Here is a 13,446-nt window from a genome sequence, read left to right as displayed (position 1 = left end):
GAGTCTGTCACATGCACATTTGCCGTTTCAGGAGTTTGTGGACCAGGAATGCCATCTTTTCTTTGGGAGCTTGGATTTATTTCAGCAAACTAAATACATCTGATCTTGGCTCAGTTTTGTGCCATGTTTTGCACAGATCTTGGTTATGAAATATCCTCATACGGTGACATGCTTCTTCTTGGGGGGTGGAGATGGATCTGAAGGAATACCAATGGATAGGTCATCTCCTTCAGAGACTGCCGTTAGCATAACCTTTCATTCAAGGAGTAGGCTGAAAGATGAAGGCAAGGAGCGGTAACTCTTGCAACTCAATCCGATAAAATTCTAGATCTGGAGAAAATTGTGAGTGTGATCTAGGTGGATTTGAGATACCAATAATACAGTCTGGGAAGGATCTTTATAAGTGACTCCTACAATATCTTTTCAGTAGCCTTTTACAAAGTCATTCTTTGTAGAGGAAAGTGAGATTCTTCTGGTAGTGGCAACAAAACCAAAAAGGACCACTCATTTGCCACTACAGCAGGAATGGAGCGGGTTGAGTGGTTTTCTGTATGAAGTAGACCTGCAGGGCTCCTTGCACATAGTCACTGCGTTGAAGCAGCAAAAGTACTGTGCTCTGCACAAGCAATGGAGATGTAGAACATCTGCAACAGAACAGACTATGAACCCAGTTATCAATAGTGCAGATGTACAATCAACACATTTATTTATTTGTTGCATTTGTATCCCACATTTTCCCACCTCTTTGCAGGCTCAGTGTGGCTTACAATACATCATGGATAGTGGAAATAAGAAGAGAATAATCATTTGGTATTACAGAAGAATTTTGGGTTACATGGTAGTGGAATACAGTGGGGGAAATAAGTATTTGATCCCTTGCTGATTTTGTAAGTTTGCCCACTGACAAAGACATGAGCAGCCCATAATTGAAGGGTAGGTTATTGGTAACAGTGAGAGATAGCACATCACAAATTAAATCCGGAAAATCACATTGTGGAAAGTATATGAATTTATTTGCATTCTGCAGAGGGAAATAAGTATTTAATCCCTCTGGCAAACAAGACCTAATACTTGGTGGCAAAACCCTTGTTGGCAAGCACAGCGGTCAGACGTCTTCTGTAGTTGATGATGAGGTTTGCACACATGTCAGGAGGAATTTTGGTCCACTCCTCTTTGCAGATCATCTCTAAATCATTAAGAGTTCTGGGCTGTCGCTTGGCAACTCGCAGCTTCAGCTCCCTCCATAAGTTTTCAATGGGATTAAGGTCTGGTGACTGGCTAGGCCACTCCATGACCCTAATGTGCTTCTTCCTGAGCCACTCCTTTGTTGCCTTGGCTGTATGTTTTGGGTCATTGTCGTGCTGGAAGACCCAGCCACGACCCATTTTTAAGGCCCTGGCGGAGGGAAGGAGGTTGTCACTCAGAATTGTACGGTACATGGCCCCATCCATTCTCCCATTGATGCGGTGAAGTAGTCCTGTGCCCTTAGCAGAGAAACACCCCCAAAACATAACATTTCCACCTCCATGCTTGACAGTGGGGACGGTGTTCTTTGGGTCATAGGCAGCATTTCTCTTCCTCCAAACACGGCGAGTTGAGTTCATGCCAAAGAGCTCAATTTTTGTCTCATCTGACCACAGCACCTTCTCCCAATCACTCTCGGCATCATCCAGGTGTTCACTGGCAAACTTCAGACGGGCCGTCACATGTGCCTTCCGGAGCAGGGGGACCTTGCGGGCACTGCAGGATTGCAATCCGTTATGTCGTAATGTGTTACCAATGGTTTTCGTGGTGACAGTGGTCCCAGCTGCCTTGAGATCATTGACAAGTTCCCCCCTTGTAGTTGTAGGCTGATTTCTAACCTTCCTCATGATCAAGGATACCCCACGAGGTGAGATTTTGCGTGGAGCCCCAGATCTTTGTCGATTGACAGTCATTTTGTACTTCTTCCATTTTCTTACTATGGCACCAACAGTTGTCTCCTTCTCGCCCAGCGTCTTACTGATGGTTTTGTAGCCCATTCCAGCCTTGTGCAGGTGTATGATCTTGTCCCTGACATCCTTAGACAGCTCCTTGCTCTTGGCCATTTTGTAGAGGTTAGAGTCTGACTGATTCACTGAGTCTGTGGACAGGTGTCTTTCATACAGGTGACCATTGCCGACAGCTGTCTGTCATGCAGGTAACGAGTTGATTTGGAGCATCTACCTGGTCTGTAGGGGCCAGATCTCTTACTGGTTGGTGGGGGATCAAATACTTATTTCCCTCTGCAGAATGCAAATAAATTCATATACTTTCCACAATGTGATTTTCCGGATTTAATTTGTGATGTGCTATCTCTCACTGTTACCAATAACCTACCCTTCAATTATGGGCTGCTCATGTCTTTGTCAGTGGGCAAACTTACAAAATCAGCAAGGGATCAAATACTTATTTCCCCCACTGTATATGATAGTAATATAACAGAAGGGGCATTATTAAACATTTCTGGATACCTGTGGGGATTTTTTCATGTGTTGATCTTTGTGGTATATCTTGTCAAAGAGATGGGTCTTCAGTTGTTTGCGGAAGTTGGTCAGTTCATAGATCGCTTTTAGGTTGCATGGCAATGCGTTCCAGAATTGCGTGCTCATGTAGGAAAAGGTTGATGCGTGCATTAATTTGTATTTTAGACCTTTACAGTTGGGGAAATGGAGATTAAGGAATGTGCAAGATGATTTTTTGGCATTCCTGGGTGGTAGGTCTATCAGGTCTGACATGTAGGCTGGGGCATCACCATGGATGATAATGAGGCTTATTTTCAAAGCACTTAGCCTCCCAAAGTTCCATAGAAACATATGGAACTTAGCCTCCCAAAGTGCTTTGAAAATATGCCTCTTTGTGAACTAGGGTACATACTCTGAACGTGATGCGTTCTTTGAGTGGGAGCCAGTGTAGCTTCTCTCGTAGGGGTTTTGCACTTTCGGATTTTGATTTTCCGAATATGAGTCTGGCTGCCGTGTTCTGGGCTGTTTGGAGTTTTTTGAGTATTTGCTCTTTGCAGCCAGCGTAGAGTGAGTTGCAGTAGTCTAGATGACTGAGTACTAATGATTGTACCAGATTGCGGAAGACGGTCCTTGGGAAGAATGGTCTAACTCTTTTTAATTTCCACATTGAGTGAAACATCTTTTTGGTTGTGTTTTTCGCGTGATTTTCAAGTGTTAGGTGCCGATCAATAGTGACTCCAAGGATTTTTAGGGTATCCGAAATTGGTAGATTTAGTTTTGGTGTGTTGATGCTGAAGCCAGTGCTGAATTTGGTCCATGCCACAATATTAACAGTGGACATTTATAGGTGCGAAAGGATCACTACACTTCTTTTGCTTCAGAGCAACACCAAGAAGTTGTCCTTCTGCACTGAGGGTACAACATTTGGAGTAGTCCTTGCAATTTCCGCTTTAGAGGGTTTCTCTTGCTCATTGTCATCCCTGAAAAATACCTGAGAAGTCTACACCTACACCTGATCTAAGAAATTTGGTGCTCTCTTTTCTTCAGGAAAATGATCTGCTGCGCTGTACAGAACAAGCCGGCTTCTCTTCATTCTTAGGAGGTGCTCCTCAGCCTGTTTGTGGAGCTGAAATAGGTACTGTTTCCTGGCCCTGGGGAACCTCTTTCTCCATTCATAGCAAAATCTGTACGCCAATCTTTAGGGCTCTTAATGGCACTAACTTACTTGTATGCCAAAACATTGTGGGTTATCTTGAAAACCTAACTGGCTAGATAGATCCTGAGGACTGGTGTCAGAACCAATACCATAGATCTGTAGGTATTTATTTGGAATGTATGAAGCAGCTAAGGTTTGATCTTAACAGCCTTTTGACTGAAACTGGCGATAGTGTAATCCTTGTAAAACTGATTTATATGGCCCAGGAACAATAAATTTCTATGCCCTGCACAGAGATACTAAATTAAGAATGTTTTAAATTTGTGTTTTAGTTTCATTGGGAATTTTTTTTTCTCTTGTCTTGTATTATTATGTACTAGTAAAAAAGGCCCGTTTCTGTTTGTAAGGAAACGGGCGCTAGCAATGTTTTTTTTTTTTTTTTGGTAACTGTAGAGTTGTTAGTAAAGTATTACAGTATAATGAGAAGGAATAATTGTTACATTTGTAAATCATCTGTTGCTGTGTTGTACTATCATGTGAAGCCACTGTCTTTCCAGGTGCAGTGTATGTTTGAGAGAGTGCGAGTATGTGTGTGTCTGACAGACAGACAGAGTGTGTGAGTTTGATAGAGTGTGTCACAGGGACACACAAAGAGTGAAAGTGTGTGTGTGTGTGTGAGAAAGTGTGAAAGTGTGTGTGTGTGAAAGTGTGTGTGTGTGTGTGTGTGTGTGTGTGTCTGTCTGTGTGTTTTTGTGTGTGCATGACCCCTTCCTTCTGTCCCCCCTCCCGCCCATGTGTTTGGATTTTCAGTAACTTTCCCTTGTTTTAATCCTGTGATTGTGTTCTTTTGCCCATGCCCTCCATCCATCCTTGTTTAACATTTGCAGTGTTGCCAGGTGGGCGGTTTTACCGCCCAATTGGGCGGTTTTCCGCGTCCCGCCGCGGGAAATTTTTGCCTGCGGCGGGTTGGCGTTTTTTGGGCTGGTTTTTGTGCTTCGGGCGGTTTTTTTAGGTGCCTTTTTCGGCCGCGGTGGGCGGGGTTAGTGACGTGGGAGGCGGGGTTAGTGACGTGGGAGGCGGGGTTAGTGACGGGAAAGGCGGGGTTAGTGACGGGGAAGGCGGGGCCGATGATGGCGGGGGCGGGGTTGATGACGGCGGGGGTGGGGGTGATGACGCGGGGGCGGGGGTGTCAGGGGCGGGGTTTGAGTTTGGGCGGTTTTTGGGCTGGATTTTGGGCTCCTTTAGGCTGGAAAAATATTTTCCACCTGGCAACCCTGAACATTTGTCCTCTCCCCTTTCCCTCCGGTTCTGTTCTCTCCCTCCCTCTCCAAGTGTTGTGTTGTGTGTGTGTGTGTATGACCCCTTCCTTCTGTCTGAGGTGCAGGGTCATCCCGTCCTCCCCCCCCCCCCCCCCCCTCCGTGTTTGGTTTTTCAGTTCCTTTTCTTTTTTTTTTTTTAATCTCGCGATTGTGCTCTTTTTTTCCTGCCCTGTACCTGCTGTTAGGAAAGTTGGTCGGTCTGCTAAGCTTTATGCAGCTTGCTTTGTAGTCCACATCCCCTGCTGAGGCGCCTGGAGGCTGTGTCTTCACCTTTGTTTTTGTTTTGTTAGTGCAGGTCCAGAGGGCTGTTCAGCTTCCTGCTGCTTGCTGGGGTGCCCGGAGCCTTTGTGTTCACTTTTTTTTTTTTTGGTTAGTGCGGGGGGGGGGGGCCGGAGGGCCAGTTCCTGCGTTCAGCTTTGTTTGTTGACGTCATTGAGTTCGATGCTGCCTTGCAGACCACCACCGTGCTGAGGGAGCCACGGTCCCAAGCACTTTAGAACGTTGGAGGTGAGTTTTATTATATAGGATCTGTGCATGTTGGTAACCTGCCAAAACACGTGGAGGAATTCTGCAGAATATAAATTCTAGCAAATAAAAATAAATCTGCTTTGCAGGTGGTGAACAGATCCCAGGGCACGTGTCAGATTTTACGATTACTGCTTGCCATCCTCCAATCACAGGTAAGACAGGCACAGAACACTAGTTTAGCTTTTGCTATGGCTCTATTTTTAGTTTCATTTTCATTCTCAATACAATCTACTAAAAACAAACTATGAAAGACAGAAGAGCAAAGGATCCTCTTTAAAAATCGGAGATGAGCATTGTTTATACATTTGCTTGGCAGAGATGAACCCTTGGAGGCATATTTTCAAAGCACTTAGAAACCTATGGAACTTTGGAAGGCTAAGTGCTTTGAAAATATGCCTCTTGACCATTCAAACCCCTTCCTATCTGAAGCATTTTAGTTCTGACCTTTGGGGGGGGGGGGGGAGAGAGCTGTTACTCCCAATGCAGAATATCACCCACTTGTATGACTGTTTCAATCCTGCTTAGTAACTGAGAACTGGTTAGCCTGCCCACAAAGTCCATCTTAACTGATCTCAGCCAGAATGGGGCTGGCATAAAATCAAGGGAAGGGAACAGAATTGGATTTAGCTCCTGCCTTTTCAGTGGTAACAGAGCAAAAATTACATTCGGGTCCATTCGGTTTATGTTCTGTCCCCAGCGATCTTAAAATCTGAGTTTGTATCTGAGGCACTGGAGGGTGAAGTGACCTGCACAAGATCACAGGGACCAGCAGCGGGATTTGAACCCTGTTTTCCTGATTCTGAGCCCACTGCTGTAATCATTAGGCTCCTCATCCACTCAAAAAGAAGGAAGTAGGGCAGTGAGGAAATAATTTGGATAAGGTGCAAGTAACGTTTCAAGAGCAATTTTTTTTTAACTGTGCAAACAAAAATACATGTAAAGTTCTCTCTATGTAAAGAAGGCATGTTTCCATTCTGGAAATTGCACGCACATTAAAACTAACAGAAGTATGCATGAAAATGCAGACACTTTCCCAGGAATACTACCACAAGATCAGGTATCCTTACACACATACAAGCTATATACAAGTTTATCCACATATCAGATTTCATAAAAAAAACAATTTGGGGGGATAAATTTTTGGTCACTGCATCTAAAAAAAGATATAGTGGAATTAGAAAAGGTGCAGAGAAGGGCAACGAAAATGATAAAGGGGATGGGACGATTTCCCTATGAGGAAAGGCTCAAGCGGCTAGGGCTCTTCAGCTTGGAGAAAAGGAGGCTGAGGGGAGATATGATAGAGGTCTATAAAATAATGAGTGGAGTTGAACGGGTAGATGTGAAGCATTTGTTTACGCTTTCCAAAAATACTAGGACTAGGGGGCATGCGATGAAGCTACAATGTAGTAAATTTAAAATGAATCGGAGAAAATGTTTCTTCACTCAACGTGCAATTAAACGCTGGATTTCGTAGCCAGAGAATGTGGTAAAGGCGGTTAGCTTAGCGGAGTTTAAAAAAGGTTTGGGCAGCTTCCTAAAGGAAAAGTCCATAGACCATTATTAAATTGACTTGGGGAAAATCCACTTCTTATTTCTGGGGTAAGCAGCATAAAATGTTTTGTACTTTTTTGGGATCTTGCCAGGTATTTGTGACCTGGATTGGCCACTGTTGGAAACAGGATGCTGGGCTTGATGGACCTTTGGTCTTTCCCAGTATGGCAATACTTATGTAAGCAGTGTTTTACTCGTGGAAATGTTTTAGAAAATTACCATCTAAATGTTTATATTTTAGCCTTTTAATATTTGTACTCATCCATGTACTCTGTACTTCCCATTGGTTGTGTTCAGATTGACATTTTAATTTGTGTCTTGAATAGTGGATTTGCCAAGTAGAAGCAGTGTCTCACCTACCAGAAAGGTTAATCATTGCTTGATGTGCATAATACACAGATCAAAACTGGCGCACTGCAACCTCTCCCATCTAGCACACAGGTCTGAGAACTACCTCGACAGTGGCAACTTTACCTTTCCTCCCGAGATCTGGTGCCTGGAATGATTTCATTCATTCCACAGCAGTCCGTGTAAATTCAAATGTGTTTGGGTTTCATCTTGAGTAAGCAATACTCTTGGCAAGCTACATAACAGAACACATACAATACTGAACAAAATGTGCGTCTCGTCTAAAAGGGGTTGCACTGCATATGCTGAACACATTAAAGTTTTGTTTTCCTTGGGGGTGGGGTGCGATGGTTGAAATTTACACAGCAGACAGATACAATTCCAAGAACTACGAGCCCTCATAATACTGCAGCAGTGACTGCGCTGGTCAGATGGCACAGCCAGTAGCAGACTAACAAAATGGCTTTCTATGAACAGATATGAGCTTTCTTCAGCAGCTAAGTAACAAGAGGAAAAACCGTCTTCCTCTGTGAATCATGAACTAATGAATCATAGGTGAAAAAAAACAAGCAGAAAACAAATTTATACTTCATACAATGAATGGCTTTCTGCCTCTGCAGTACCTGCATCAGGAAAGCCTGCCACCCTGTGCTCTAGCACGAGAATTACACTGGCTTTTGGCTCCATCACAATTTGTATACATTACATTCCTCGATAGAGAAATGGAGACATTAAATACCAACAGCTCATGCACTCAACATTCATTTCTTTCTGTGAGTGCATGAGAGATGAAGGCAAGAAGATGAAAGGACAATTTTTATTACTGTGAATTCTTAGTTTGTCCGTTTTCATCTACTTTATCAGAAGCCTTGGGACCAATTTGCATCCTTTTAGGATAAAGCTGATGGCAGAACAGTAATCTTTGGTTGCAGCCTCACCACCCACATTAATTTGATACCCTCTCCCTCCCGACTAACAAAGAAAGATCAGCAACCACAAAGAAATGACAATGCTTCTCCAACTTGAATGCTCTTCATTAGTGTTACAAATTAGAAAACGGTCACCATTCAGTGCTTGCTGCTCTCGGGAGCACAAGATGTGCTCTTAAAATTCTAAGATAAACACTTCCCTGAGCCCACTGCTACAATCTCACCACAGAAAACTGAAAAATAGTTAAAAATGCCCAAGGGGATTAGGAAGGACTCCAATACTAGCTCCTTGGTGTAAGCCTGCTGTATACAGGAACAAGGAAGGTCACATGACGCAGTTCTGGGTTTCCCCGGGTGCACTCATTCTGGAGCAACTGGAAGTGATATGCAAAACCAGGTTAGCCTAGCTTGACTCAAGGGGCTAGTAGTCACAATCTATAAATGACCAAATACACACTCCCTTCACACTAGGCATGATGTATAGGTAAGGAACAAAACATTCCCACGCCCCAAGTAGATCTCAATCTCCCCTACCATACCCATTAATATGGCCGCTCTCCTGGCATCTAGAACATGCCATCTATACTACCAATAATTAAACATGTAGGATTTTTATTTTTGTTACATTTGTATCCCGCGCTTTCCCACTCATGGCAGGCTCAATGCGACTTACATGGGGCAATGGAGGGTTAAGTGACTTACCCAGAGTCACAAGGAGCTGCCTGTGCCTGAAGTGGGAATCGAACTCAGTTCCTCAGTTCCCCAGGACCAAAGTCCACCACCCTAACCACTAGGCCACTCCTCCAGGTAGTCAGTTAAAAAATTAAAACTGACTACCTGTATTTCTGCAACACTATATTTATACCATGAGGATGGGAATGGATCTACCTCACCACCCCCTCTTCCCCACACCGTACAGTCTGGCGAGAAACCGGTACTGTTACCTCTCAGCTGCCCGTAGTTTATCTGCTCCCTGGGTGTAGACAGCAATGGACCAGTCCACACATCGGGCAAAGCCTTCCTTAAGCAGCAGTTCTGTGATGTTACCATTCGGGTGAAGAATGGGTGGATAAATGGGAGGACCAGCAAATTCTATTGGTTTGAAGAATCAAATGGTGGTGGTAGTTAGCATAATAGACATACTGGGTCAGACCAATGGTCCATCTAGATCAGTATCCTGTTTCCAACAGTGGCCAAGCCAGGTCACAAGTACCTGGCAGAAACCCATATAGTAGCAATATTCCATGAGGAATGCCAAAGAATAGCAAGATTCCAGAATCCCAAAGAGTAGCAACATTCCATACTACCAACCATAGGGCAAGCAATGGCTTCCTCATGTCTGTCTCAATAGCAGACTCTGGATTTTTCCCTCCAGGAACTTGTTCAAATCTTTAACGCCAGATATGCTAACCACTGTTACTACATCCTTCGGCAAAGGGTTCCAAAGCATAACTATTTGTTGAGTGAAAAAATATGTTGTCCTATTTGTTCTAAAAGTATTTCCATGTAACGTCATTGAATGCCCCCCTAGTCTTTGTACGTTTTGAAAGTGTAAAGTAGAGAGGTGTGGTAGCCGTGTTAGTCCACTCTTAAAGGTTATCAATAGAAATCAAACAAAATAAAACATGGAAAAGAAAATAAGATGATACCTTTGCTTTGATGTCCCCATGCATACCCCCAACCTCCCACTCTGTCAGACTGTCAAAGTAATGCTTTGATGTTTCTCTTATATATACTATCTGCCACCACATTTGCTTATTTCCGATCTGACAAAGAAGGGCAACCTTTGAAAGCTAATCAAGAAATGTATCAAGTTATGTCTAATAAAAAAAAGGTATCATCTTATTTTCTTTTCCATGTTTTATTTTGTTTGATTTCTATTGATAACCTGAAAGTGTAAAAAAATTGATTCATTTCTACTCGCTCTACACCACTCAGGATTTTGTAGACCTCAATCATATTTCCCCTCAGACATTTCTTTTCCAAGCTGAAGAGCCCTAATCTCTTTAGCCTTTCATCATATGAGGAATTCCATCCCCTTTACCATTTTGGTCGCTCTTCTTCACCATGGAGCGATACAGAGGCATTATATTATTCTCGGTCTTATTTACTAATAATTCCTAGCATCCCGTTTGCTTTTTTTGGCCACTGCTGCACACTGGACAGAAGATTTTAGCATATTGTCTACAACACCTATATAGTAACATAGTAGATGACGGCAGAAAAAGACCTACACGGTCCATCTAGTCTGCCCACGATAAACTCATATGTGTATACCTTACCTTGATTTGTACCTGTCTTTTTCAGGGCACAACCGTATAAGTCTGTCCAGCAGTATTTCCTGCCTCCCAACCACCAGTCCCGCCTCCCATCACCGGCTCTGGCACAGACCCCGTATAAGTCTGCCCTCCCCTATCCTAGCCTCTCAACCACCAACCCCTCTTCACCCGGCCACCCAATTTCAGCTAAGCTTCTGTGGATCCATTCCTTCTGCACAGGATTCCTTTATGCCTATCCCACGCATGTTTGAATTCCATTACCGTTTTCATCTCCACCACCTCCCGCGGGAGGGCATTCCAAGCGTTCACCACCCTCTCCGTGAAGAAATACATCCTGACATCTTTCCTGAGTCTGCCCCCCTTCAATCTCTTTTCATGTCCTCTCGTTCTACCGCCTTCTTTTTCAAAGTGAGATTCACAAGCAATAACTTTAGCTCTATTTAAATTCTAAATCCATAGGATAGCAAACCCACAAGCATGCAGGGAAAACGACTACTCAAAGGATCTTGCCAGCACTGACCTATTCAAACTGAGCACCTCAATGTCCCAAACCCAACAATAAGGAACATCTTTGAAACGCAGCCTACAGTGAATACACTGCAGTGGTGTTTCTATGTGGGCTGCACCCAGGGTGGATTGCAGCTGTGCACCCTCCCTCCCCCCCCCCCCAGGCACATCACCTCCTGGGGGGTGCAGGGGGCCACGCCCGTTTCCTGCCCTGGAATAGTAATTAACATCAGAGGGAGTAGAGAACCGGCAGAGCTGACACCCACGTGGCTGCTCCCTGCATCCCCTTGCAGCATGAATCTGGGGCAGACCCCCCCCCCCCCCCCCGCCCTTGGTATGCCACTGGTGCACTGTAATGTAAACAAGCTCTGAAGACATGTGATCTTTAAACATATAAGTACATAAGCATCGCCATGCTGGGACAGACCAAGGGTCCATCAAGCCCAGCACCCTGTCACCGACAGCGGCCAAAAGAACAAGCAATTTGTCCCGCCCATCCTAGAAATACTGTATTCCCTCGTCCACATTATATGGCTTTTTCCTCCAGGAAGCCGTCCAACCCTTTTTTGAAGTCCGCTAAGTTAACCGCCTTAACCACCTTTTCCGGCAGCGAATTTCAGAGTTTAACTACGCGTTGAGTGAAGAAAGATTTCCTCTGATTCGTTTTAAATTTACCACACTGCAGCTTCATCGCATGCCCTCTTGTCCTAGTATTTTTGGAAAGCGTACACAGATACTCCACATCGACCTGCTCCATTTCACTCATCTTGTAGACCTCTATCGTATCTCCCCTCAGCCGCCTTTTCTCCAAGCTGAAGAGCCCCAGCCTCTTCTGCCTATCCTGATAGGGAATAACTCCAAAACAATATTTGGTACCAGAGTCATCTCCTCTAATACCCAGGAGGCCACAGCATATCAAAGTCACCAAAACAGAGGTAGAGCTCATATAACAATACATGATGGCAGGTGAAGACCAGAATGTCTAGTCTGCCCACTTTCTGCCTTTTGTACCCCATGGAATTAAGCATCAAAAAAATGGAAACTGTGCAAAATTAAGCAAAAGAAACTGCTATCATTTTTTTATACAATATATTAAACACAACAGTATATGCAGAGACTATTTTAAAACTTTACAACAGCAGCCGCCTCTCACATATGGCTCATGAAGATTATGTATTCAACAGTGGCCTAGTGGTTAGGGTGGTGGACTCTGGTCCTGGGGAAATGAGTTCGATTCCCACTTCAGGCACAGGCAGCTCCTTGTGACTCTGGGCAAGTCACTTAACCCTCCATTGCCCCATGTAAGCCGCATTGTGCCTGCCATGAGTGAGAAAGCGCAGGGTACAAATGTAACAAAAATAAAATAGATACTATTGGAGATTCTACATGGAATGTTGCTACTATTGGAGATTCTATAGGGAATGTTGCTATTCCACTAGCAACATTCCATGTAGAAGGCTGCGCAGGCTTTTGTTTCTGTGAGTCTGACGTCCTGCACATAGGACGTCAGACTCACAGAAGCAGAAGCCTGCGCGACCACATTGGTGATCTGCAAGGGCTGACTTCTACATGGAATGTTGCTAGTGGAATAGCAACATTCCCTATAGAATCTCCAATAGTAGCAACAGTGGAGGAGTGGCCTAGTGGTTAGGGTGGTGGACTTTGGTCCTGGGGAACTGGGGAACTGAGTTCGATTCCCACTTCAGGCACAGGCAGCTCCTTGTGACTCTGGGCAAGTCACTTAACCCTCCATTGCCCCAGGTACAAATAAGTACCTGTATATGTAAGCCGCATTGAGCCTGCCATGAGTGGGGAAAGTGCGGGGTACAAATGTAATAAAAATAAAAATAAAAAATAAAACATGTACCTCAAATGTACCTCATCACTATCACTGAAGCACAAGAGTAAAATAATTACTGTATGTGAAAATGTTGTCGTTAAATGAATTTTATGTAAGACGGAACATTTTTTGTATAACACAGGAATAGATGAAATCTAAAACCAAATGAATTTGATAATGCATGAAGAGCAGGGTAGGGCAGGTTCTGAGACACCTCCTCGGATCTTTAGTATTATAAGGTTTTCATTTTCTCTCACTGATGTCTGAAATCTATTTCAGATGGCCTTTAATGATGGGCGGGATAACAAATGATGAATAAATCTGAATATAACCTTTACGCTTGGTGTTATTTCTCTGCAGCCACTTCTTTCCCCACTGGTCCTATAGCCTCTCCTATAAAAGGATTTTTTTTCCCTCTCACTCTCCTCCTTCAACTCATTCCCATCCCACATACATAGTAGATGACGGCAGAAAAAGACCTGCATGGTCCATCTAGTCTGCCCAAG

General features: G+C 44.0%; 1 protein-coding gene across 1 annotated transcript in view; it reads right to left on the bottom strand.

Moving 5' to 3' along the window:
- The window catches only part of SND1 (staphylococcal nuclease and tudor domain containing 1), a 1,412,868-nt gene that overhangs the window by 1,269,037 nt on the left and 130,385 nt on the right, over window positions 1-13,446 (bottom strand). The gene's annotated exons all lie outside the window — the stretch shown is intronic.

The sequence above is a fragment of the Microcaecilia unicolor genome, chromosome 10, assembly GCF_901765095.1.
Source record: "Microcaecilia unicolor chromosome 10, aMicUni1.1, whole genome shotgun sequence".
Classification (NCBI taxonomy): Eukaryota; Metazoa; Chordata; class Amphibia; order Gymnophiona; family Siphonopidae; genus Microcaecilia; species Microcaecilia unicolor.
The sequence above is the reverse complement of the archived record's forward strand: the minus strand, read 5'-3'. Positions and strand labels throughout refer to the sequence as shown.